This window comes from Mirounga angustirostris, unplaced genomic scaffold, assembly GCF_029215605.1.
Source record: "Mirounga angustirostris isolate CCGP_5_RB_7025 unplaced genomic scaffold, mMirAng1.0.hap1 SCAF_13, whole genome shotgun sequence".
Taxonomy (NCBI): domain Eukaryota; kingdom Metazoa; phylum Chordata; class Mammalia; order Carnivora; family Phocidae; genus Mirounga; species Mirounga angustirostris.
The window spans coordinates 16944664-16972039 of record NW_026991721.1 but is presented as its reverse complement, the minus strand read 5'-3'; the positions used below and the strand labels follow the sequence as shown (position 1 = coordinate 16972039).

At 42.0% G+C, this 27376-nt stretch overlaps 1 protein-coding gene and 1 long non-coding RNA gene across 4 annotated transcripts in view; both read left to right on the top strand.

The window, feature by feature from the left end:
* Positions 1 to 27376, top strand: part of EXT2 (exostosin glycosyltransferase 2) — a 133561-nt gene that overhangs the window by 37481 nt on the left and 68704 nt on the right. The window lies entirely within an intron of this gene.
* LOC135362320 (uncharacterized) lies at positions 934 to 7431 on the top strand. Its single transcript, XR_010406884.1, has 2 exons — positions 934 to 3119; positions 3250 to 7431. It is a non-coding gene; the product is annotated as an uncharacterized LOC135362320 (long non-coding RNA).

Below are 27376 nucleotides of genomic sequence, written 5' to 3'. Positions count from 1 at the left end.
TTTGAGGTGGCAGAAATAGTCAGCATCTTCTTTTCTCCCTGGCCTGTAAGCTTGGGTGAGTTAAAATAGCAGTTTCTTTTCAGTCTGTTACACTGACCCATCTCAGTTTACTTTCATATTTTCCTGCTAAGCATACCGAATATTTGTGCTGCTGAGGAGTACTTGAAGATATAATTGATTAGGAAAAAGACAAAACACTTGTATTTAAGAAAATAAAACCCCAGGCATGTGGCACCCGGACCGACCAGGACTATAGTTAGGTCTCGCTGTGATAAAGGAGAGAGCAGAACAGAACTCACAAGAGCAAATGTGTGTGTGCGTACCAGAGGTCACGCACTTTGTCTGTGGGTTGGCCCCTAAATCGAGGCTTGTATTTTATTTTACTTACAGGTAATTTCAACACAGTGACTTACCCAATTTTCACAGAGTAGCTTAGAAGTCACTAATTGGAAGGGCAGAAAGACTATAAGGGAGGGTCTCTGAGATGGGTCATCTGCCAGTTTGGCATGAGTAGCGAAGATGGAAAAGCTGTTTGAAAAATAAAACTCTTGGGGCGCCTGGGTGGCTCGGTTAAGTGACTGCCTTCGGCTCAGGTCATGATCCCAGGGTCCTGGGATCGAGTCCCGCATCGGGCTCCCTGCTCGGCGGGGAGTCTGCTTCTCCCACTCCCACTCCCCCTGCTGATGTTCCCTCTCTCGCTGTGTCTCTCTGTCAAATAAATAAATAAAATCTTTAAAAAAAAAAAAAAAAAGAAAAAGAAAACTCTTAGTACATTGGATATACGGCCAACAGCTTTGCAGGCTTCACTGTATCCTGGGTGCATCATTGTAAGATGGCAGAATTCCTCAATTCAGAGAAGTACACATTTGTTTGTTTGTCATATTTTGGCTTTCTGACATCCAAATGAGACTTGCCATCAGTTTGAATTGGTTTGTTTTTTCTCTTAAAGCTGTTATTGATGGGGTGTCTTAAAATTGAGGAAGTACAGAAATTGCTATTCTTGGTGATGCCCTTGAATCTTTAAGTGAAGGTTTAAATTTTGTTTAGCACATACATATGTATATTTTTAAAATAGTAGCTCTTAAAATAATTTATAAAGTTTTTATAATACACTTTTATAAAGTTTTATAAAGTCTGTCCAAAATGTTTGTTTTTACAGACTCTTAAATACAGAGAACAAACTGATGGTCAGCAGAGGGGATGTGGGTGGGGGCATGGGGGAAATAGGTGGAGGGGATTAAGTACACTTACCATGATGAGCCCTGAGTAATGTACAGAATTCTTGAATAACTGTGTCGGACACCTGAAACTAATATAATACTGCATGTTAACTCTACTGGAATTAAAATTAGAAACTTAGTAAAATTGAAAAAAAGTTTTTATTTTTAAAAGTGTTCATGATTCAGTGAAAGGTAAACCCTTAGATGTCGGGAAGCCTCAGCAGTCCCGTTCTCTGAAGGTTCCCCGTGCTGGTGGCTTGCCTGTCCTGTCCATCGACAGTCCGTGTCCATTTCCCCCTCCCTGCCTCACACCGAGCACACGGTTTACAGAGCAAACTGTTTAAACAGAGTAGTGAGATAGGCAGGCAGACGGGTAATCTGAATGTTTTCACGTGAGGATACTGAGGACGAAGGCACGCAAAGTAATCCTCCCAAGACCGCACACCATGTGAGGGACAGACAGGGAGCACACTCTCTTTAGCTGCCCACAACTTTATTCAAATCACAGAGCTGTGTGGCCTGGATTGAGGCAAAAAAAATCAGATGAACTTGCCAATAATTCAAGATGACTGATTATTGGATAGTCTTCCCAAAAAAGCGGTCGCTTGAGACATTTAGGGCTGGTTGGATGCATCCCTGGAAATATATTATGAAGAATATGGAAAATATTTCACTTCTAATTTCCAGAATCAATATTGTAATGTCTGTCATTTTTATCCCCCTACCTGTGAAATTGAAAATTTTTTTAGTATACTTAAACTGAATTCTCACGGCTTTTTAAAAAATGCTAAATATTCCCTGCCTCCTTTTCTCCCCCAACTCTCTGGCCCCGACAAGTCACTCCAAGCTGTGTTTCCCGATCTCTGCTTTTTTTCGTCCTTGCCCTTTCGTACTGCATTGCTTGCCCAAAACACATTGACCGGATCCCTGCAGTTCTTCTGTGAAACAGACAACCATGGTTCTGACACAAAGCTGGGCTCTTTGGCCCATGGGAGAGCCATGGGGATTGAGTGGGATTGCTTTATGGGATATTCTGAATTTCATAATTTCTTTTCAATAGCACTGGATTCTCTGTGTTTGAGTTTTTCTGAATGTGTAAATCCATATTGCGAAAGAGATTGGTTAATGTATATTGTTTAAAGCAGGATAAAATAAAGACTCATTTAATTGGAACTCTTAAGGAAGAGCATTTTTTTATGTGTTCCACTTTTTTTTTTCTCCCCCAACTTTAGTATTAAGAACCTTATTGGAAAAAGACTTTTGCCAAGTATCTGATGGGAAGCCAAGAAAAGCATTTTAATAGAACTGTCTCAAATTTATAGTGCACCAGGGCCTGCAAATAAATTTTCCTGTCTTTAAGGTTTGCGCTGATTTGCAGTTACTTTGTATAGCTTCTGAGATTTAAATCCTCACAGTCCAGATGGAGAGACCATAAAGCTGCTTTCCTTGGCAGCCCTGGCACACCTTGTCCCCAGGCAAACAGAAGTGAGTCGTGTGTGCAACCTGGTCTGGAAATGCTCACTTATCTTATTATGGTACCAGCTTTAATGAGTTCAGTGGCTCTTCCTAGAGCAGCCCACCTAAATATTCTCCAAATGTAGGAGAATTAGAGTCTTTAATTTCATAATGCAAACCCATCAAATAAGTATGTATTAAGCACCTGCTCTATTCCTAGTATTATACAGGCATATTGAGGGAGACTTTTTTTTTTTTTTTTTTTTTTTACGAAGCAGGGTGAAGGGCTCAGATCCTGTCTTTAAGAAAGGCCCCGAGGCTGCTGGGGAGAGTCCTTTCAGTAATACACCCACTACAAGGCCAGAAGTGCTGTCACTCAGGTGTGCTATGGAGAGTCAGGAGTCAATCGGAGGTGAAGGGAATCTTCACAGCGGCTAGGCTCGGGTAGGAAGATGGGATGCTCTGGGAGGGTACTGACCTTCGCCCAGAGGTGGCTTCTGTGAGAAAGACTCGGCAGGTAAGATGGAGCACAACGAGCAAGGGCTTTGTTTTGTTTCAATTTATTTATTTTCAGAGAGAGAGAGCACAAGCAGGGGGAGTGGCAAGCAGAGGGAGAAGCAGGCTCCCCGCTGAGCAGGGAGCCCGACGCGGGACTCGATCCCAGGACCCTGGGACCATGACCTGAGCTGAAGGCAAACACTTAACCAACTGAGCCCCACCCAGGCGTCCCTGAGCAAGGACTTCGAATAGCAGCGGCCTAGGAGGAAGGGGAAAGCAGTATTCATTAAGGAGATTGAGAAACAAAATCAAAGAAGGGACCTTCGAAACTGTTCAACCTTTCTTCGTATTTTATAAATGACACATAAGCCCTAGAGGTCAGGTGATCTTTTTTTTTTTTTTTTTAAGATTCTATTTATTTATTTGAGAGAGAGCGAGTGTGTGTGTGCGCGCGCGCGCACGAGCAGGGGGAGTGGCAGGCAGAGGGAGAAGTGGGCGGGACTTGATCACAGGACCCTGGGATCGTGTCCTGAGCCAGAGGCAGATGCTTCACTGAGTGAGCCACCCAGGCGTCCCAAGTTCAGGTGATCTTGAGAATGAAGTGTTAGGGCCAGGGTTGAGCCTGACTGGATCCCAGGTCTCCTCACTATCTGTCTGATGATTTTGGGTGGGGGTGGGGGAGCCCGGACATTGGGTACTGCAGTATTTTCCAGACCAAGGGTCATGATTCGTTAGTTAGATCATGAAGTCAATTCACTGGGTGATGACTGGCATTTAATTTTTTTAAAAATGAAATATAATAGAAAGGACAATATCAGCATATTACCCAGTAAAGATAAATACTTTCAGAAACCTCTATTTCAGTTATATATGTGGATGAGCTATGAGCTCAGTATAAAATATGTTCATTTCTTAGTCCAAAAAGTTTGAAAAATGTTGGCAGTGGCAAGCACGTGGGTTTTTGAGTTGGAGAGACCTGAGTTCTAAATCCTAAACTGTGCCACAAATCCTAACCTGTGTCTGTGGGCCAGTTACTTAACTTGTTGAAGCTTCCCTTTCCGTACTTCAGACCTGGGGCTAGTACCACTGTGGAGCAGTTGTGTTGATTACATGAAATCATGGAAGCATCTGGGTTCTGGTCTGCCTGCTCCATGCTGGCAGTCATTTGGGATTGCTCTGCTTGGGTTTGGGTTTGAATATTGGAAGGAGCCTTCTGGTATGGAGTTTGGTCTTAAGGAACCACAGTGAGTTACCAACATGGATGTATTATGCATTTGCTTCTGGGCTTGGAAACTTGAAACAATTTATTCCTGTGGGTCTGGTGTACTTTCTACATCTTGGCATGGAAGGCAGTTCACCTCTCTGTTTTTCTGTTAGGATCCGAATGGCTGATTAAAATCCGTAGTTCTCGGGGCGCCTGGGTGGCTTGGTCATTAAGCGTCTGCCTTCGGCTCAGGTCATGATCCCAGGGTCCTGGGATCGAGCCCCGCATCGGGCTCCCTGCTCGGTGGGAAGCCTGCTTCTCCCTCTCCTGCTACCCCTGCTTGTGTTCCCTCTCTCTCGCTGTGTCTCTCTCTGTCAAATAAAAAAAAAAAGTGTTTCGCTAGCTAGCCTTTAAAAAAAAATTCATTGGCGCGTTTGGATAAAGCACTATTACTTTTTCTTCTTTCCAGTGAGAAAAAAATTTTGTACTGAGTTTTTTTTCCTTCTTCAGATGTGTTCTCTGCCAAATGATGATTTTATTCATTTTTTGAACTGAAAAATTAAAAAAGAAATGAACTTAAAGAGAAAAGTTACGATCAGAATTGACGCTGGGGTGGTAAAGGGTTGAAGAACTTGAGTTCACTGGGTAAGAACTAAAAATAAAGGGAATTTTTATGAGCGTTTAAGAGGACCGGCCAGATAGCTTTTAGAAATAGCTGTTGTTCCCATCTCACTGAAAAGAGACTGAGTTCTGTTCTATTTCCCAGTACTCTCTGCCTCTTCCTTTTTCCTCTCCTCCTCCTGCTACCTCTGCCTCCCTCCCCCCATTACTTTCTGGCCAGCTCTATCCCAGATTTAAAATCACTCTGGGGAGCGGGGACGGGAGCTTCATCCCCCAGATGATGTGGGCCAGGGGCTAAAACACTGCCATAAATCTGTAGCTCATTTTAATGCCACGTTAAACCAGTGTGAGCGGCTGGTTTCCGTGGCCCCTGCCCTGTTTCTTTATGGGCGTCTTTGGCTCTTCTTTCTAAAGAGGCCCCGCGGAGTCATTTTAAAGTTCTTATCAGTTTGCTGACAGCTATATGGGTCTTTCTGCCGAGTCCAGGAGCTCAGGCAGGCGTGTGAAACTTCTGATATTAAAATTGAAGAAAAATGCCAGGCAGGAGGGATTGGGTGGTGTGGCCGTGATTTGGAGGTCAAAGACTAGCGAGCTCATTAACCTGTGCAGATCCAGAACCCTGCCCTTGGCTGGATGAGTCGCTTTCTTGGTTGGTGGAGGCAGCCATTTTATCCCTCGATTAGAAAGTGCCATTCCACGGGCAGTTTGTGCTTTCGAGCTTCGGCAAGTGAGTTGGGCAGCCCCGAAGGGCTAGGGGAGCCAAGTTTACCATGTACGTGTTTTCTAAAGGCCGCCTGACTGGCTGGGCGTCTGCTCACACGTCTTTGCCCGCTCTGGCTTGCCGTGTCTTTGCCCACAGCATCACTTACCAAATTTAAAGGGACTCTCCTCAGTCTGCTTTGCTGCCCCTTTTAGACCAGACTGCTAACCCCCAGTAATCCTCCCAGAGTGCTTCATGGAAACGCCAGGCCCTCTATAAATGTCAGCCTGCAATACCTGGCCCTTTTTACCCTCTCACTTACAGAGAAGTGGACTGGAAGCTGCTCCTCCCTCTTCCCTACCACTTTTCCTTTCTTTCTTTGCTGGAAAACTCCCGCAGCAGACAGCTGAGGGGAAGGAAAAACCATTACCTGGATCAAGGCCAGCAGCTTGATGGGAGCTTCAGAATCTCTGGCATCTCCAGACCAGAATGTTTTTCCAGGCGTTTCAAAAGGTGCTCCCCTGCCCTCCTTCTCCTTTCAGTTTTCCAACCTTGAGTTCCAGAGTGGATGGAATATGCCCTCAGGATGTGCTTTCTATCTGCCTGCTCTTCTCCTAACTGAAGCCTTTAGGAAGACATTAGTAGAGATAAGCAAAACCCAATGGATATGTATTTTTAAGTGCTGCGTACCCTTTTGGCACCAAACACATTATTTTTCCCTTTTCAGATAGTTTTGGACATGAGCAGTTTTGCAAGTGTGTTCAATTTAAAATAGCCATTTAACTTGAGGTTGAGGCAAAAGCAAGGAATTTTTGTAGTAAGTTAGTCAAATTATATGGCTGTTGATCTAGGATTAATGATTTTCATTGAGTGAACAGTAAAAATATACTGGTTTGTTTTATTGCTCATGTAGCTCCTGTGGGGAGAGTAATTAGGTATAAAAACCAAACGAGCAATAAAACAAAATGTCCCAAACTCCAAAGCGATAGAACTGCTTTTTTATACATTTTTTGGGTGGACTAAATTGATATCTGGTAATCAGTTAAGAAGTTTAACAAACTGGGTATTATTGTTTATGGTGTAATTTTAACAAACTTACTGAAAAAATATGTAAGTTATGAGACTAAGTTACATAAAAATAACTTGAGTATATTGGAAGTTCTCCGTAAATACGTGATTATGAACAATCATTGCACAGCCTTTTCATGATGGGATGGTCAGTTTCCTCTTTGGGCATTAGTTGGAGAGCTGTCTCTAGAGTTAACATGGGTTAATCCCTTTTAATGAGTCCCCAGTATGGGACATTACTTCAGGAAATGGCCTCTCTAATAAAAGTGTTAAATATTAATTTGCAGCCTATATAAAAATTGTCTGACTCTTTGGGGCTGGTTTCCCACAGAGTGGGACTATTTGGAAGCATTTCTGAGAAATAATTGCTCATTACGGGAAACCCAGTGCAGCTTTTGTAAATTTGTTATATGCTTAAAACATATCTAGGTTTGTTTACAAAACAATAACCTGTCAATTATCAAGTATTTTTATGTTTGGTAAAGAATTTACTGTATTCAGGGGCACCTGGGTGGCTCAGTTGGTTAAGCGACTGCCTTCAGCTCAGGTCGTGATCCTGGAGTCCTGGGATCGAGTCCCACATCGGGCTCCCTGCTCAGCGGGGGGTCTGCTTCTCCCTCTGACCCTCTTCCCTCTCGTGCTCTCTGTCTCTCATTCTCTCTCTCCCAAATAAATAAATAAAATCTTTAAAAAAAAAAAAAAAAAAAGAATTTACTGTATTCAGGATTTAAGTGATCCGTAGGATTTCTGTCTATAAATATTAATATAAGTTATATATTTTTGTATATGTATATTCTGTCTCCCTCAGCATTGCGGATGTTGAAAAGGAGTTAGGGTTGCATAATGATTTTTGGCCTGGCATAGTTTTTGGCTTTATAATAGCACAATTAATCTTATAATCCCATGCTATTTTCCTTGGGAAGATTGTTGTAAGACTACAATCACATATATTTATTTCATGCTAAATCAGATCAGGATTGGTACAGATGTAAGTCCATGTGAACCATTTCTGGCAATATGGTTATCTCTGTCCTTGTAACTTAAGACTAATTTTTTTTTTTTTTTAAGATTTTATTTATTTGACAAAGAGAGACAGTGAGAGAGGGAACACAGCAGGGGGAGTGGGAGAGGAAGAAGCAGACTTCCCGCTGAGCAGGGAGCCCGATGCGGGGCTCGATCCCAGGACTCTGGGATCATGACCTGAGCCGAAGGCAGACGCTTAACGACTGAGCCACCCAGGCGCCCCGTAACTTAAGACTAATTTGTTATATTTCAAGGTGTACTTCCCATTTTGATGAGGACTTTAATAGGACAGCAGTTCGTATGTGATCTTTCATATTCTAATACTTTTCATTTAAATATTTCAGATATTTGAAGTACATACGTATATTGAAGTATTGTTAAATTTCAGGTTAATTTGAGCAGGTCTTGATGATCTTATATATGTATCAAAGATCTTTGAGTGTTTCTTTTTGTTCTAAGCTGGAGACTGAGGGTTGAGTTTAGCAGTGAGTGAGGCATTTTGGCATTTGACCAGAATGGGAAGACCTAGAAGTTGGCGACACGTCTGAATAACACACTCATGGATTGTGGGGCAGTGTGTAGGGAGCAGTGGACCCAAGTGGCTTCCCTGGAGCCTCGAATAACCACAGATCCGTATTCTCCATATCTCTGCCTAGCAAGTTGTAGGTAACTTTGAATATGATGCAATAGCAAGCATAATCTTTGGAAATCTTTTTGGTATAACCTGCAGATTGGAAAATATAGAGTAGAAAGATTTTAACTGTTTCATCAGCTACCATAGTAATTTTTCACTGTGAGGCAAGGGAAGGATCCGAATTCCCCGTGGGGATTTTCAAACTTCACATACCTTTCCCACTCCCACTCGGTTCTTAACTGCTTTCTGGCATGGGTGATGGGGGGGGCGGTGGAGGTGGGGAACAGGGACATGGATTTCTCTCGGGAGTCCCTGCTATGATGAACTTCAGCTACTCTTACTCATGGGTGTATATTATCCTTCAGGTGAGAAGGGGCAGGAGGAAAAATTGAGGACTACCGACATAGCAAGTGTAGCTATTTCAAGCTTCCCCTCTGTTCAGAGTCCCAAATTGGAGAATGTACATTGGGGTTTTCCATTCAGGATCAACAGGAGAGCTTGTCTTAATAATCCTTAGTCAGAAGATGGAGCTTTCCAGCAGCAAGCAGCTTATAGAGGACTCATGCCCTGGTCAGGTGGAACAGTGATAAACAGCATTGGACCCACACTCTTCTCAATTTCTCTTTTTCTGGGAATGTGTTGGCACAGTGGAAGGGCTCCCATATGACCTGTCTGTTGAGTTAGTATCCACAGCCAAAAAAGAAGAACCGGCCAAAGAAGATCTCCCTAGTTTTCTCTAGTTGGATTGTCACTATGTGGGGGAACAGGACAGAGGAGAGATCATCGCCCTGAAATAAGCCTTCACGTCTGTCCTCTTGGTCCCTTCGCATACTGTGTTTGTGTGTGTCTTAATTAAAGAGGGGCAGGCCTTTCCAGTGTGCCTGGTTGGAGTGAGGCTTGTTTTACATTTGCCTTCTCTAATCCCACAAACTAACATTTTAGCATAGCAAACACGGGAAATCTCACCCCAGGCAGATTTTTGTCCAAGTAGTTGGCCCGTGTTGCCTTCTTATTTATTTTTGGTGACAGATCTTGATTAAAGTTTTCCAATCTACCTTTCAGCTATTTTATGGAAGCAGCTGGGAGAGAGAACTGGTGAGCTGCTAATCACGAAAGAAGCTCCCTGATCTGACCTAGGGAATTAGGGATTCAGAGGCGTGGATAGCTCAGAAGATTGGGCACAGCAGAAATGAATCTCTAGTCTCTTTGCTGAGAAGGTTTGACCAAGCACTATTTTATTGGTCAGTGGCTCCTGCTTTAGTAACCTTTCACCCCTATGGCTCTTGGAGGTACAAACCACTGGCCGGCCTTGCCTTTGAACTCCTCATGGCTCCCTGCCGCCTCAAAGGCTCCCAGTCAGAGGCTTGTGTTTTGCTTGGGATTGCTCCTCGCAGCAGGGCGTCAGCAGTTGGGAAAACTGATCCACCCTTAGAACATTGATATATTTGAAGGTGATACCCCTGAGACTTGAAACCTATGGCTTTCTATTTCAGGAGCTGTCTGTCATATGTCAAAAGACACGACTCAGACTACCCCTTTTTCTTCCTGGATCCCTTCTTGTTTGCCATAGGATAGGCGATCATAACATGGAAGCATTCCCTACAAGTATTCACCAGGTCTTCCCCCTACTATCAAGCTCTTTTACCCCTTTTTCTTCCAATTTGCTCCAAGTAGCATTTATTTTGGAAGACTTTTTCTTTTAAATTGTGCTAAAACATGGAAATCAGAGCCGTCTTTGGTGCCTGGGATCGTAATTAATGGTGCAGATGGCATAGTACAAGCGTCACAGGGCTCAAATGTTCAGTCTTTGCTGCCAGATCTCATGAGGCCTACTTGTGAGACAGCTCAGCTACACTCTTCACTGTCTTCTTGATCCCATTCGACCTTCTGGGGAAACTAGATCTTGCAAGGAGACAGAGTGTGGATCACCCTCCCGCATCTGCTTGGCTTCTCGTTTGAGGAACAGGAGTAAAAGCTTTGATACTGAGAGGCACATGCAGGGACCCATGGATGTTAGATGATTTCAGTATAACTTCTTTGGCGAGAAATCAAACTTCTCATTCTAAGAATATTGCGTAGAAAATGCCTCTTCTACTCAAGATGCCTTTAGCCTAGGAAAGGAGCAAATGATCTCTCTTGAGGTCCCCTGCTTTTCTAGAATTCAAATAGAATATTACTGATAGTCTTTTGCAGGAAGGACCCTCTGGCAAGGTCTTCTTCTGCCTCAGTGCAAAGACTGGGTGTTTAGCAGGTACTGAGGCCTTAGAAGATCCTGGCCTGATTTTACCACTGTCTTGTTCTGTGGTCATGAATATGGTCAAGAGCTTACATTTCCTGATTGGCAAAGGGAAGGGGAGCATTTTTATGTTAACACATGTGTGTTTGGCACTGTATTAGGAATTTCCTTCTGAAAATCTGATGAGGTAGCTGTTGTTCTTCTCATTTTAATAAAGGAGGAAGGCAAACCTTGGAGGCTAGTAGATGGCCTGAGCTTACACGGCAGATGTGGCAGATTTGGGCTTGGGAAGAATTTGTGGCATGTGATTGATTGAAAAGTATGAAGTTTATTTACAAAGCTCTAATGTTCTTTGTTTAAAGCACCCTTCGAACTCTTACAATAATCTAAAATATTTATCAGATGCCCATGTTGGGTAAGATACTGCACATGGCTCCGAGCTGTACCCGCTGTGGCGCCTGCCCTGGGGCAGCCAGCAGCCCTGAGGGGGAAGGTCTTTCGTGTCTGTGGAAGTCTATGTTAGTTTGCTACGGCTGCTGTAACAAAACACCCCAGGCTGGGTGCCTTACGCAACAGAAACGGATTTTCTCACAATTCCTGAGGCTGGAAGTCCAAGATAAAGGTGTCAGCAAGGTGGTTTCCTCCTGAGTCTTCTCCCTGGCTTGCAGATGGCTGTCCTCTTGCTGTTGCCTTATACGTCGTCCCTCGATGCATTTTGAGGGGACGTAGTTCTGTCCCTCAGTGTCTATATCAGGTACAAGAGCCCCAGTCAGTAGTTGTCATTTAAGTGGCTCCATTGAATTGGGTTTTGCTCCTCACTGTGAATCCACTTCTGAGACGGTTTTTTCCTAATCCTGTCCTCAGCCCCTGACCAGGTCAGAGTGTAGAAAGGGGGTGTGCGAGGGTGAAGCGTAACCTGCTTCAGGGGCCACCTGCCTGCACCTCCGCATCACCCCGCTGCACACCAGGACACGAGGAAGGGGCCTTTTTGGCTCCACTCAGAATTTGGAGCGTCCCTCTGCTCTGGCCACCACCGGTCAGTGAGGTAGGACTTATGCCGTGCTCTTTCATCACAACAGGGTGACAAGGATATTACTAAAAGACTTTATTAAGCCCTGTAAAAGCTTGGTTTTTTAGTTTGTTTTGCTGTGTCAGTGGAAAGATTCTTAGTGGTGAGATTGGTTTTTTTTTTCATTGAAAATTTGAGTATCACAATTCATGTTTTACCTGTAGAATGGAAAGGTTAAAAGTGCGGATTATGTACTAGGTTGAGAACTTCCGGACTTTAAAAATGCTAGAGAATTTGAAAAAGATTTAATAATGCAGGAAACCTCTTAGTTGTGCTAAAAGTGAGTCTTCATTTTTAATAAAACTTGTGTCACTCAAGATGGTTGACTTGGGGGCAGGAGGAACAGAGTGTGGCAGAGGAGACAGGTGTATGAAAATAACGGATTCCTGTCCCTCAGGAGAAATTGTTAATTTATCCTCATAACCGTCCCTGCCTGCTGTCAGTTGCCTCACCCAAATACATCATTGGGATCAACGCCAACCCCACCTCAGCTCACACATGCACATCCTAGCCTCGGGGTCAGGAGGATGGTCTGTTAGTTTAGTGGTGAATTGTAATCAAGAAGATATTTGTCGAATGGTGCTTTTTCGCTTTTGTTTTTAATGATGGAAACCTTGTCTCCTTGGCCAAGGTAAGTTCATGGCCTTTAACTACATTATTTGTATGTTTTTCAGAGCATTGGATTCTCCTTGGCTAATAACCAGAGCACACGTTGTTCAGAAAACTAAGGAGACACCGAGCTTCTAAGTTTATCTTTTGTAAAGCACGTAAATAAGCTGTTCAGAAGTTTGCTTTGTTGATCCATTAGTAAGCCAGAGTTTGCTGCTACCATATCCCTTTAAAGCAAACCATACTAAGTGCATTTATCTCCAATGGGTTAGTCCTGGGAGGGAGGAGATTCTGGATTTTATTGACTTTGCTTTTTTTTTTTTTTTTTCCCTTGTACTCGGCATTGTTTTTCTATAGCAAATTTGTTGACATTATTGGTGCATTTAACATCTTATGTTTTGGGACCTGAGAGATGATGTGTCTCTTTAATGAAGTCGTTTATTTCTTCTGAGCCTCTAGGCTACTTTTCAGGTGATGTGGGGCCCACCCTCCCACCTCCAAAGGAAGTAACTCTCAGGGGAATTGTGAGCTGAGCATCAGACTTGGAGAAAGGCACATCTGGTACCAGCGATAGGCAGGAGAGGTGGTGGGGCAGTAGTTGTATGCATCTGCCTTCATCCTGTTCTTTTCACTGATGTGTGTGACTTTGAATAAGTCACTTGCCTTCAGAGGTCTCATTTTATCATCTGTTTGTTTTTATAATCTCTAGTAAGGACTAACTCTTGACTGTGTTTTATTTTCACCTTATCCCACATTCTCAGCCTGGATATAGTAAGTGCCTGGTTTCATCAACAAATATTTCTGAGCTCCTGCTTTGTCCGAGGTGTAGATCGGAGTGTTGGGGATGCAGCAGTGGACAGAACAGGTGAAACCCCCTGCCTGCATGGTGCTTACATTGCTCCGTGGGTGGGATGTGTTAGGTGGTGATGTGGGGATGAGCACCATCTGAGGTCAGAATTAATGGTGAGCGGTCACTTCACTTTTCTCAGCCTTTCTCCTGGGGCACTTGCCTTTTATACTGGGAAGTATGTCTTTTGGGACAACCTTGTATTGATGGGGGCTTCTAGGTTTGTTTCTTGTCTTCATTTTCTGTTTTCCACCTAATTGCGAATTTACTTCTTTCTGAACCCTACTGCGTGACTTAGAGAAAGAAAGGGGTTTGGAATCTCTGTTTTTCATTTTCTTCTCTTCATCCCATGTTCTAGTTTTTTCTCTGTATCCTTTAAACTCTGATAAGTCAGGCTTTCAACTCTTCCTAGGACTCAACCATGTAACACGATGCGAGGTGAGCTTATAAAGAGCTTGTGAATAGGTGTTGGCCCTTGAAGAAAACACCTTGTATAATGAAAAGCTCTGTGAACTCAAGTGAGCACCCTGTTTTGCCATCAGAAAGTATTGCCCCGGACTTCAGCTTTCAGACCTCTTCCTTGCATTTTTTTGTGACTATTGAGGAGTATATGCTGTGGCCATTTTCTCAGGTAACTACAAGGGGAGCTAACTGTGTTCTCGGTCTTTAGTCAGTGCCCATTAATATAAATACTGAGGCTGGAGATGAGCAGAAGGAAATCTGTGCTTCCAGGGGATGATGCGCTTGTATGCAGGCCTTTGGGGGTTCTCCAGCCAGCTCTGCTGCAGACCTAGGATTTGAGTACTGGTGTGTGTCCTTGCTTGTTTTCCTGACCTTCCAGTGAGTGGCTCCGAGTTTTGGGTGTAAGAATGAGATCTAGAATTTTTAGAAGTCAGTTCTGTGAAGGGGAAGTTGTGTATTCGAGTATTCACACAGGGATGGGGGCTACCGCTGCTGTCCTTCAGAAACTCTTGGGAGCGTGCTGGGAGACATGGCTTGGAGGGATGTGCAAAGGCCTCTTCGTCTCCACGCCAGGAGGATGGGGTTACATTTAGAGATGGGTCACAGAAATGCTAGGAGTGGAGAAAGCTAGATTTAAAGGAGTAAGTCCTCTGCAGCCCGCCGAGGGGAAAGGTTGTAAGCAAGTTTTCAAAGCCTTGAGAAGGGCAAGAAAGAGAAGAAAGGGTCCATTTGGTTTGGCAGAGTTTCATGACTGTGTTTCTTAATATTAAGGTGATTTTTTTTCCTTTTCACTATCTATGCGCCAACTGGGTAGAGACTATTTTAAACAAGAGAAAGCAACAACAAATCTACTGTGGATGACAAAACAATAACAAATCCTAATGTTATTTTTAGAAGGCTGAGAATGTGGGATAAGGTGAAAATAAAATTGAGATTAATTCCCAGCAAGAATGAGTGGGCTCTGTGTGAGATCTTAGAAGAGCCAAAATTTGTTCTTGAGGGTATGATATCTGAAATCTTGCATGGGGCAGTGGCCACATTTAGAATGGTTCTCAGCTGTTCCCCTGGTTAACCCTGCTGTTTAAGTCAAGCCTAATCCTGCTTTGTCGCTGCTGTTGGGAAAAAGGAGTTGTGACATGGTGAATGGCATTCTGTGTCCTTAATCTGTCCCAGTTGTCCAAGATACTTGGGCCCTCCTGCAGGATACCAGTGTAAAGAAGCTATGAGAGCCCACAGAAACCTACCGTCCTAAGTCTGTAGGATTTATGGGCTGATTTCTTGAATGCTTGCCCGTAGATGAGGGCTAGTAAATTTTGCTCATATTGTGGGCCCACCATCAAAGAGTTTTTAGTCTAACTGGGAAGATAAGGTTTTTCCCTCAATGAAATAACAATGGGGCAGAGAATCGATGCTGACTTTTGTGTAAACATTGTCAGATGAATTAGAAAAGAACAGCCTTGTGTAGTTTCAAAGAGGAGAGGAACCTGGAAAGATTTTTTTTTTTATTAATAAATTTTATTTTTTAGAGCAGTTTTAGGTTTACGGGAAAATCGAGCAGGATGTAGAGAGATGCGCAAGCTCCCCCATATGGGCATTCTGCCCCACAGTGGTCTGTCTGTTATGGTTGAGCCTATATTGATACTTCGTTATCACTGAAAGTCAGTAGTTTGCATTAGGGTTCACTCTTGGTGCTGTACATTCTGTGGGTTTTGACAAATGTGTAATGGCATGTATCCACCATGTAACTATTTCTAATTTAACTCCATTGTGATATAAGAGCTGACTTATTCTTTTAAATTTGTTAAGGTATTTTATGGCCAAGAATGTGGTCTGTCCAGGTGAATGTTCCATGTGAGCTTGGGAAGAATATGTAGTCTGCTATCGTTGGAGAAAATAGTCTTCAGATGTCATTACATGGTGCTGTTAAGTTCTGCTGTGTCCTTACTGATTTTCTGTCTTCTGCATCTGTCCATTTCTGTTAGAGGGTGTTAAAGTTTCCAACTATAATAGTGGATTCATCTGTTTCTCCGTGAAGTTCTGTCAGTTTTTGCCTCACATATTTTGGTGATCTTTTGTTGGGTGCATATACATTAAGGAGGGATTGTTGTATTCTTGGAGTAATGACCCCTTTATCATTATGCAATGCCTTCTTTATGTTCTCTGAATTCTACTCTCTCTGAAATTAATACAACTATTCCCACTGTCTTTGGATTAGTGTTAGCATGGTGTATTTTTCTCTGTCCTTCTACTTTTATGTGTCTTTATTTCTTTTTATTATTTATTATTTATTATTTTTTTTGAGAGAGAGAGAGGGTGCACACAAGCAGAGGGGAGGGGCAAAGGGAGAGGCAGAGAGAGAGAATCTTAAGCAGGCTCCATGCCCAGTGCGTACAGCGCGACATGGGCCTCGATCCCAAGACCTGGAGATCATTACCTGAGCCAAAGTCAAGAGTCAGACGCTTAACTGACTGAGTCACCCAGGTGCCCCGTTTATGTGTCTTTATATTTAAAGTGGCTTTCTTGGGCACCTGGGTGGCTCAGTTGGTTAAGCGACTGCCTTTGGCTCAGGTCATGATCCTGGAGTCCCTGGATCAAGTCCCGCATCCGGCTCCCTGCTCGGCAGGCAGTCTGCTTCTCCCTCTGGCCCTCCCCCCTCTCATGTGCTCCCTCTCTCTCATTCTCTCTCTCAAATGAATAAAATCTTTAAAAAAAATAAAAATAAAAATAAAGTGGCTTTCTTGTAGACATAAACAGTTGGGTTTTATTTTTGATCTACTCTGACAATCTGTCTTTTAATTGTTAATATTTAGACCATTAACATTTAAAGTGAATGTTGATATATAATTGGATTCATATTACCATATTTATTACTATTTTCTATTTGTTGCCCTTGTTCCTTGTTCCTGTTTCTGACTTCCACACTTTTTAAATTTTTATTTAAAAAATTTCTTTTTAAAAATATTTATTTATTAGAGAGCATGAGCAAGAGCACAAGCAGGGGGAGCAGCAGAGGGAGAGGGAGAAGCAGGCTCCCCAGTGAGCAGGGAGCCAGATGTGGGGTTCTATCCCAGGATCCTGAGATCATGACCTGAACTGAAGTCAGATGCTTAACTGACTGAGCCACCCAGGCACCCCATCCACACTTAAAAAAAAAAAAAGATTTACTTATTTGAGAGAGAGAGAGGGAGAGTGCATGAGCAGGGGGCAGAGGCAGAGGGAGAGGGAGAGAAAGAAGCTTCAAGCAGACTCCCTGCTGAGCATGGAGCCCGATTTAAGGCTTGATCCCAGGATCCTGTGATCATGACCTGAGCTGAAATCAAAGTTGGCCACTTAACTGACTGAGCCATCCAGGAACCCCAGACTTCCACACTCTTTATATAAAGTCTTTTGTGGTTTTAACATGATTGCATTTTTTCTACTTTCTTAACATATCAGTTGCACTTATTTTTTTAAACATTTTTAGTGGTTACCCTCAAGATTGCACTATACATTTACATCAAATCCAGGGTCACTTTCATTTAACGCTTTACTGCCTCATAGATAGTGAAAGTACAGATCTTCCTTGACTTACAATGGGGGATATGTCCTGTAAGCCCCCGGTAAGTTCAAAGTATCGTAAGTTGAAAATGCATTTAATATACTTAAGTTACTGAACATCATAGTTTAGCCTGGCCTATCTTAAATGTGCTCAGAGCATTAGCCTCCAGTGGGGCAGCATCACATAACATGAAGCCTATTTTATGTTAAAGTGTTGAGTATTTCATGTAATTTATTGAATCCTGTAGTGAAAGTGAAAAACAGAATGGTTGTAAGTGTATTGGTTGTTTACCCTCATGATCACATGGCTGACTGGGAGCTGGGCTCCCTGCTGCCCAGCATCGCTAGAGAGGATCAAATCACACATTGCTAACCTGGGAAAAGATCCAAACTCAAAATTCAAAGGACAGTTTCTCCTGAATGTCTGTTGCTTTCACACCATTGTAAAATCTAAGTCAAACTACCTTAAGTCAAGGAGACTGTGCCTGGTATTAACAATATAATTTTAATTCCTTCCACTTGTCCCTTGTATCATTGCTGTCATTTTGTTTATACATAAGTATATGTAATGGAATACATTTGTTGATATCATTATTTTGAACAAATTGTTAGATGAATTAAGAATAAGAAACAAAAGTTTTTATATCACCTTCACTTATTTCTTCTCTGATTCTCTTCCTTTCATTATGTAGATCTGCACTTCTGACCTGTATCATTTTCCTTCTCTCTGAAGAACTTCTTTTAACATTTCTTGCAAGGCAGGACTATGGGCAGTAAATTCCCTCAGTTTTTGTTGGAGAAATTTTTTCTTTTTCTTTTTCTTTTTTTTTTTAAAGATTTTATTTATTTATTTATTTGACAGAGAGAGACACAGCGAGAGAGGGAACACAAGCGGGGGGGAGGGAGAGGGAGAAGCAGGCTTCCCGCCTAGCAGGGAGCCCGATGCGGGGCTTGATCCCAGGACCCTGGGATCATGACCTGAGCCGAAGGCAGACGCTTAACGACTGAGCCACCCAGGTGCCCCGAGAAATTTTTTATTTTTCAAAACCACTTTTGAAGGATAATCTTTCTGAGTATAGAATTTTAGCTCCGTGGGGTTTTCTCACTTTGAATATTTCTCAGGAGAAGTTGGATGTAATTGTTCCCTGTGTTCCTCTAGAGGCAAAGTGTTTCTTTTTTTTCTCTCTTCTTCCAGGATTTTTCTAATATTTGATTTTCTGAAGTTTTAGTATGATATGAACAGGTGCAGTGTTTTTGGTGTTTATCCTACTTGGTGTTTTCTGAGCTTCCTGAATCTGTGCTTTGGTGTCTGACATTGATTTGGGGAGAAATTGGTCATTATTGCTTTAAGTATTGCTTCTCTTCCTTTCTTTTTTCCTCTGGTATTTATGTTGTGTATATGTTACACCCTTTATGGTTGTCGCGTAGTCCTTGGATATTCTGTTCTGGGTTTTTGTTTTTGTTTTTTTGTCATATCCTCAAGCTCAGAGATCCTTTCCTCAGCCCTGTCCATCCCATACTGATGATCCTGTCATAGACATTCTTCATTTCTGGTACAGGACTTTTGAATGATTGTCCAGCATTTCTTTTCAATTCTTTTTTAGAATTTCCATCTCTCTGAATATCAAATGTGGAAAAGCCCTTAAGCATCATGTGATCCTGTCTCGATTGTAAAGTGTGAAAATCGAGATCTGGAAAGTTAAATGGCTTGTCAGCATTTATTTACCATTTAATGGCAGAAGCCCAAATTAGAATCAGATCTGTTCCACTCTAGTACTCTTTTTACTACGTTTATTAAAGTTGGTGCTACAGAAAAGAGCCCTAAGTTGTGGGCCATCCTCCAGCTGATATGTCACTAATTACACAGCACAATCCCTGGTTTCCCTGGGAGACCTATTGCTTTCATCCACTTTGGAATCATTTAGTCATTCTTAAATATACAAGGCCTCTCTCACTTAATTTGAACATGTGGTATTATTAATGATACTGCCTTGGTGATTGAGAATCATGTTCTGTTTCGTTAATGACGTTCAGAGAAACCTATATTGGAGAAAAGCCTTAACAGGTTAAAGCCAACCTGATTCAAAGCCTAGCTGCAGTTCTGGATTTATCCTTTGAGGCAGTCTGTGGTTTCGATAGTACCATGATGAAAAGAACACAGACTTCAGAGTTAGACAAAGTGGTTTTGAGTTCTGAATCTGTCAGTTAAAAGCTTTGTGACCACAGACAAGTTAACGTTAATCTTTCTGAACCTTGTCTTCTTGTCTGTAAACTGGAGATATGTTAATTATAGGATTGTTGGGAGGGTCAAGTGAAACAGTATATGCCATATTTAATTGCCATAGTCCCATATTTTTCACATTTTAAAATCTCCGATGTCAAGATTGTATTATAATTGATATCATTTTGGTATTGTGCCATATCTTAATTGAGAGCTTTTTCTTTCTTAGTGTTATATAAAATAATGGTGCATCTTATAATTATTGGTGTCAGGCAGCTATCCCATATTCACATAGATGCACAAATCCTAAACAAAATGGTAAAATTGAATCTGGTAGTATATAAAAAAGGGATACTATATCATGACTAAGTGAGATCAGGAATATAAAGTTGGTTTCGCACTGAAAAACTTAATGTAAATTACCACAGTAACAAAACAAAGGAGAAAACCCATCTGATCATCTTCTAAATATAGAAAAAAAATCATTAGATAAAATTCAACAACCATGCTTGAGAAAAACTCTCAGCTAAATGAGGAATAGAAAGGAAATTCTGCAATTTGATAAAGATATTTATGAAAAATCTACATCTAACATAACATGTTACTTACTGGTTAAATATTGGATGCTTTCCCCTACAGTTGGGGTCATGTCAAGGATGCTCACTCTTACGATTTGCATTCAATATTGTACTGAAGATCCTAGGCAGTGCAAAAGGAAAATAAATAAAAGGCATAAAAATTGGAAAAGAAGAAGTTAACATGTCTTCGTTTGGAAATGATGTGGTTGTATACTCAGAAAAGCCAAAGTAATCTACAAACCACTGTACTAGTAGGTGAATTTAACAAGGTCATAGAATACAAATGATTTGGCTCTAATGAAAATTCAAATTTTTACTTTGTCAACTGTTTTCTTGTTGTGGTATAGGTGGTGATCTTTTGTGATCTTCTATAACCTAACTAGAGGTGGAATCAAACTATTGATTTTATTATGTTTATTTCATAATTATTGACCTTCCTGGATTTTGTAATTACTTCGCAGATTTCTAGTTGATTGTCTTGATTTTTCTAGATATAAAATCCTATCAAATAATTATTGCAAATACTTACTGCTTTTGTATTTAAAGTAATGAAATCCATATTATGGTCTTCACATAAGAGGACAGTATCAGGAGGATATTTAGATGAATATAAAAGAAAACTCCACTAACAATTGCTTTTTTTTTTTTTTTAAGATTTTATTTATTTATTTGACAGAGAGAGACACAGCGAGAGAGGGAACACAAGCAGGGGGAGTGGGAGAGGGAGAAGCAAGCTCCCCGCTGAGCAGGGAGCCCGATGCGGGGCTCGATCCCAGGACCCTGGGATCATGACCTGAGCCGAAGGCAGATGCTTAATGACTGAGCCACCCAGGCACCCCTCCACTAACAGTTGCTTAAGGAAATCAGGGTTTACATGTCTCACATTAAAAGAAACCCAGAAGTTGGTCATCCATGGCAGGTATAGGGATTCATCGATGCCATCAGGATAGCAGGTTTCTTTCTATATTTCTGCTCTGTCACCTTCAGCATGCTGGCTTTTTCTTTTCAGTTACGATACATCTACTTCAATCCCAGCCAGCCATGTTTGCATTCCAGGTAAGCAGAAGAGAGAGAGCAAAGGGAAAAAACCAGAAGGCTTGTTGTAGTGGGGCTTTATCTTTTTATTTAGGAAAGTGCATGTTTTTTTGCATTGCTGCAAAAAAGGCTGGACTATTTAGTATTTTAAGTTTGTTTTGTTAGTAAAAATGAGGAAGGTAATGGATGTTGGGGAGGCATTTATTGTCTGTCACGAGGACTGGGTATCATCTGTACTGTGAGAAGTTGGGGTAATGGGAAGGGCCCTGCCACGAGCTCATGTGCGTAAAATCTCGCTGAGTATTGCTGAGATTTAACAGTTTGGGATTTTGTTTTATTTGTTTATTTAAAAAATTATTTTGTAGCCCATTACTTTAGTGAACTTCTTCACTAGCTCTGATAGGTTTTTAGCTGATTCTCTAGACTTTCCTTAGTAGCCAATCTATGGAAAGCTCTTGGATTACTTTTCAAATTCCTTTCTTTTTTCTTTTTTCTTATTAATCACTTCTGTTAGTTTTCTTTGTTTCATTTTTTTACATGATCAGATTAGGTGCTTTATTTTTGAGCAGTAATTCTGTGTGCACATCAGAGTAAAGTTAAATATGAGACTAGAAGCAATTGAAATTTAGAAATATTTGAGGGCTCAGGAGATTTCATCTCTGAGCTTTTTAATAAAAAGTTGCTATGTGCTTTTCTGTTTTAAATAAGTAAGATATATGATTAGGCATCCACTTAACATTTAAGGCAAATGTCAATTGTTTTATTTAGTGAAATTATTAATGGGGAAGAAAATGCTTTAATATTTCCACAAGCCACAAATCCCCATAGGTTTAAGGATTGTAATAGAATGCCACACCGTATGTCTGTAAACTAGGTTTAAAAAAAAAAAAGTATTACTGGGTGAATACAGTTTTACACTTTTTAATTTTTTCAAAGAATACTAAAAATTCTTTGATACATCTTCCTCTAGGAGGTGGAGCTTAATTATCCTCCTTGGGAAGACAGTCTAAACGTAGTGACTTGCTCCTAACCAATAGAATATGGAATGAGATGGTAACTATACAGTGGGGAAGCCAGCAGAGCCCCCTCCCCAACCAGGTGATCGGGGTTTACTTCCCCGTAATATGTCATGTTGATAGCATAAGTCCCCTGATAATGATGAGAGAAGGGCATATCACCTCCGGAGTATCCCAAAATCCATAACCTCAGTCTTGGTGATTAGAAAACATCAGACCAACCCAGAATGAGGGACATTCTGCAAAATGCCTGCCCAGTACTATTCAAAAGCGTTCAGGTTGTAAAAGACCAGGAAAGACTGAGAAACTGTCTCAGGTTGGGAGAGACTAGGGAGATACGACAACTAAAGGCAGTGCAGTCCCCTGGACTATATCCTGGAACGGGAAAAGGACCTTAGGGGAGAACTGGGGAAATCTGAAAAGAAAAAGTCTGTAGTTTAGTGAATGGAATTACCTACATGTGAACTTCTTAGTTTTGATCATTGCACCACGGTGATATGGGGGTAAGCTAGGTGAGGGATGTTCGGGAACCCTCTGAACCACCATTGTTTCTCGAAGCCTCACATTATTTCAGAATTAAGTTTTTTGTTTTTTGTTTTTTTTTTAAAAGCAGTTACCACTTTGCATGGTAATGAAACAAACAAACAAAAAAGATGGACACCTGCCAAAAAACTACACATTGGCCTCTGCTGCAGAGGTGTGTGATTTTGTGTAAAATTCCAGTGAGTGTGACAGTGCCGTGTGCAGGTAACTGAAATGATGGGACAGGGAAGCTTATAGCTGGTTGGTGGAAAAGTGCCCCAGAGGATCAGACTTTCAGGCGGAGGATGCATCTGAAGAGGGCAAATAAAGTAGCTCAGGATCAAGGGAGTGAAAAAAAGCACTCTCGTGTTTTCTGTTGTAAGGTAGTCTAAATGCAATGAAATTAACAAAATAAATATTTTAAGCACAGGAAAAAATGGATGCTGATAAATCGTAGGTATATTAACCTTTTTTGCTTCAGAAATCCCTTTTTATTTTAAAGAAAGTAAATTCTATTTATTATGGTTTGTTGAATTCTTGGGCATAAAGGTGTATTACATGTTTATGACCTTCCTCTGCTCTAGAAAAGGCTTCAGTCCATGAGAAGAGCCTCTGAGCGGTTTGGTTGATATTTTTTTTCATGTAACTCTTACGGTTAGAAGAATGGAGTGAGCCAAAGAAAAAACAAACCCAGCAAGCTTGCAGTAATTCTCAACTAGAAATTAGGATGCTTGGATTATAATTTGACATCACCACTGAGTTTTTATGGCTGTCAGGTAGAGATGACCTGAGGGTCTCCGCTGCCGCCAGGATTTGATGAGGTTGTCCAGCAAGGGCATCAGGCCCCCTGCTCTGGCACTCTCCCCTTTCCAGAAAGGCAGTGAGGGAGAGAACCACTATAACCCTGAGCGTGCTGCACAGCAGGTTTGGGAAACCCATTTTGTCAGAGTGAACAGATGAGAAGGACATAATGAGCTTTGGTACGTGTGTTTGGAAAGACTTGGAATCCCTTCGGAAGTTTTCAGATTCATCTTCAGACACGGCTTTGAGAGATTAATCCCTGAGGTGTGGAAATATCTTCCAGCCCTGCACCTGAAATAAATGGTTCCATCGATGCTCGTATGTTAAGGGGAAATTTCCCAAATCTCCCTGGTGCTCAGACGCAGAAGTGCCTCGACATCTTTAATGGTAAGGTTGTTCCTTTAACTTGTTGAGGGAGAAGGTGAATGCTTTATTTAATGTCTTGGTTCTCTGAGCTGCTTGAGTTGGTGTTTTGTTGTTTTTCATTAATTTTGGGAGATTCTTAGCCATTATTTCTTTAAATATACCTGTTGACTTGTTTTCCACCCCGTCTTCTGGGACTCCAGTTACAGGCATGTCGGAACATTCGATGCCTTCCCATAATTCTTGGATCTCTCTTTTCTTTCACTCTTTTCCTTCTGTGTATTTCAGTTTGGATAATTTTCTTTTTTTTTTTTTTTTAAGACACAGCCTTGGTATCTTTTATTTATTTATTTATTTTTAAAAAGATTTTATTTATTTATTTGAGAGAGAGAGAGAATGAGAGAGAGAGAGCACATGAGAGGGGGGAGGGTCAGAGGGAGAAGCAGACTCCCTGCTGAGCAGGGAGCCCGATGCGGGACTCGATCCAGGGACTCCAGGATCATGACCTGAGCGGAAGGCAGTTGCTTAACCAACTGAGCCACCCAGGCACCCCAGTTTGGATAATTTTCTATTTCAAGTTCACTATTTCTTTCTCCTGCTATTTCTAGTGTGCTGATAAGCCAGTTGAATTCTTCATTTATGAAGGAATTCTTCATTTATGATACTACATTTTTATTTCCGGCATATCATTTGGTTATTTTCTTATAGTTTCCATCTCTCTATTGAATATTCCCATCTGTTAATGCAAGTTGTCTACCTTCTTCACCAAAGATTCTTTAACACATTAATTACAGTTATTTTCAAGTCCCTTTCTAATAGTTCCAACAGCTCGGTCATTTTTGGTTTGGTTCTGTTGACAGCTTTATATTATGACAATGGATTGTTTTCACTTATTTTTTTTGTTTCTGGAAAATTTTGATTGAATGATAGACATTCTTTATAGAAAAACCACCGTAAAGTAAATGTCACGTGCATAAATGGGCACAAGGCTGACTGGCCTAATGTGTAACAGGCCGGGTTTGGATTTTCTCTTGCCTAGTTCACCTTCAGCACACCTCGGACTTCAGCTGCTGCCTTGTGCTCTGTGTGGGGCCAGGGTACAAAGGGGTTCCTTAGAGTTCCGCCTCACCCCCTGCTTCCAGCAGGCCCTGCCCTGCCTGTGCCACACAGGAGGCCTTTGCCCCAGCGGTGGACTACCACTGCTGCACGTGGTGCCGGGTTCTTGGTGGGGACAGTGGGATTCTCCCTTCCCGTGGTCCAGTGTCAGTCTGGGCAGGCCTGTTTGCCGGGCTGTTGGAGGTGGGGCTTCTCAGGTTCTGCTTCTCCCCATGGCAGCTCTGTTCTCTTCTTTACTGCGAGGGGGCTTGGGTCGGAGAGAGTTTCCTGCCCCTCTCGTAAGGGCAGGGGCTTTTGCTTTGCCCGCTCCCTCCGGGGTGGTCTGAGGAGAGCTGGGAGGGTTTGTCCCCCGCCCCCAGTGGCGGGCTGCCTTTCCACCCCTGTCCCACAGCTGGTACTTCTGTGTCTGCATCTCGAGGATGGGAGGGTTTCCTGCTTCTCTCCCAGCAGTTGAAGGCTTTGCTTTAGATGAAAAAATGTCCAAGAAATGGGCAGAGTGTACCTGTGTGCCGCTGAGGGGGCCTCTCTTTGATTTCCTTCCCTGCCCCAGTCTTTCTAAGAACATCCAGGAGAAAAGAGCTTGCAAGGGAATGCAGACTTCCCTCGTGTCTAGAGCTTCCAGATGATCCTGCTAGCCCACACTCAGTTTTAAGAATTCGTTTTTAGTTGTTTTCTTTGGCTGTCTTTACTGCAGCACCTCTGCCTTCTGTGATCTTCCAAAGCTGTCCCATTGCTCCCAGAGGAGCTTGTCACCCTTTGAACTTCGGGCTCCCCTGATTGCCTCATGACCACAGCTCTCTGATGGGCCTAAGACGGTTGTGATGTTAATGGGTTATCTGGTAGCTTTTTGTCATTGTTATGGTGGGGTCCATGTTCTCTGGAGCAGAAGCAGATGCTTTTTGTTTGACCAACCGGTGGGTTGGGGGCAGGGAAATAGAGCAGTATTCGAGCAAGTACTGATCCACGGGTACATGTTATTGTCAGGTGGTTGGACAGCATTAGCACTTGGAATTCAGGACAGAAGCATAACTACCTGGTTTATTGTTTGCTCTGTGTGTGTGTGTGTGGCGGGGGGGTTTCATAACGAAACTCCTTTAATAGGCTAAAATGAGGCCATTGATGCAGATCACATTCAGGAGGTTCTGACGAGAAGGGCAGGGCAAAGTTGGCTGGTTGCTGCGAGGGCCTCGGAGAGCCATCATTGTTCTTTGGGGATGAAGATGCTCTTGGACGACTCTGGGGTAGTTGGCATTCTTATATATGAATTTTGCGCTATTAGATATCCTGACCACTCTTAGGTAGCAAACTTACCTAGTGTAGTTTTAGAAACTATTTATCTCCTTCATGGTCTATACCTAGTCTGTACTAAACATAATGTGAGGAACACTCTTGGTCCTATTTCTGCCTTGCTTCCCCCTAGGAATAGATTTGTCTTCTTCTTCTCAAAGCCATTTCCCCCATCTCACACCTTTTAAAACTCTGTATACAAGATGTGATCATTATTATTAAAAGATGGGTTGGTACTTAGAAGATTTGGAAATTTCCATGAGATGCCTGTGGTGCCTGTCCTGCCTTGTGCCTTTGAGGGAGTGCTGTTAGGTGGGTTCGCTCTTTCAACAAGGGTCTTGACTGCCTCCTCTCTGATGGGCACTGTGCCAAAGGCTGGGAGTCCGTGGTGAGCAAAACCAGATGGTGCCTACTCTCCCGGTTTCTGGAGAAGTACTGTCCTCTTCCTTGGAAGCTTGGAGATTAAGCTAGAAGGGACATGTTATTGGTTCTCGTACTTTTCAGGACAAAGTTCTGTCACTCCCATTTGATATGTTTGTATTATTTCTAACTCTGTTCTCTTACCGGTTGGATTTCTGTACTGTTTTCAAGAATTGAGATGAATGGGGTGCAACTTTGGGGTCCCATTCTGTCTCTCCTCTTCCCCTCCCTCCATTCTTACCCCAAAGCAGTGTTGAATGTATTCTAATGTAAGTGACAAAGACCCTAAGGGGACAGAGTGGATATAAGTATTGAGGACAGAGCTAACACTTTCGGATTGTCTATGCTGCACTGGTACTGAGTGAGGAGCTTTATAAACCTCATTGAATCTTTGCAGCCTCATGAGAGAGGTGATATGCTCTCCAGCTTGCAGATTGACTAAACACAGAGGCTACGTAATTTGAATTGTGCAAGATGCACATAGCCTTTCTACAATACTGCACTGGCTTTCTTTAAATACTTGTTACTGCTCATCCTGTTTGGCTTTATGTTACTGAAAACCCAGGAAATTAATGACTTTTAACTGATGTATAAACTGAGGTAGCAATTTTAATTTGAGATACTTATTTGCTTATGATAGCTTTAAGTTGGCCCAATTCCTGATCTTTAGGAGCTTTATAATTCTCACGATTGAAAGTGTTAGGAACTTTGTGGTTCTTATGCTTTGAAATCTGCATGTTTTATAAAATTATGGTGGCATATGTTTAATGAAGAAAGGTTAGATGCTTTGTTCAAGATTATGTTGGTATGACCAATGAGTCTGTGACTTACCTC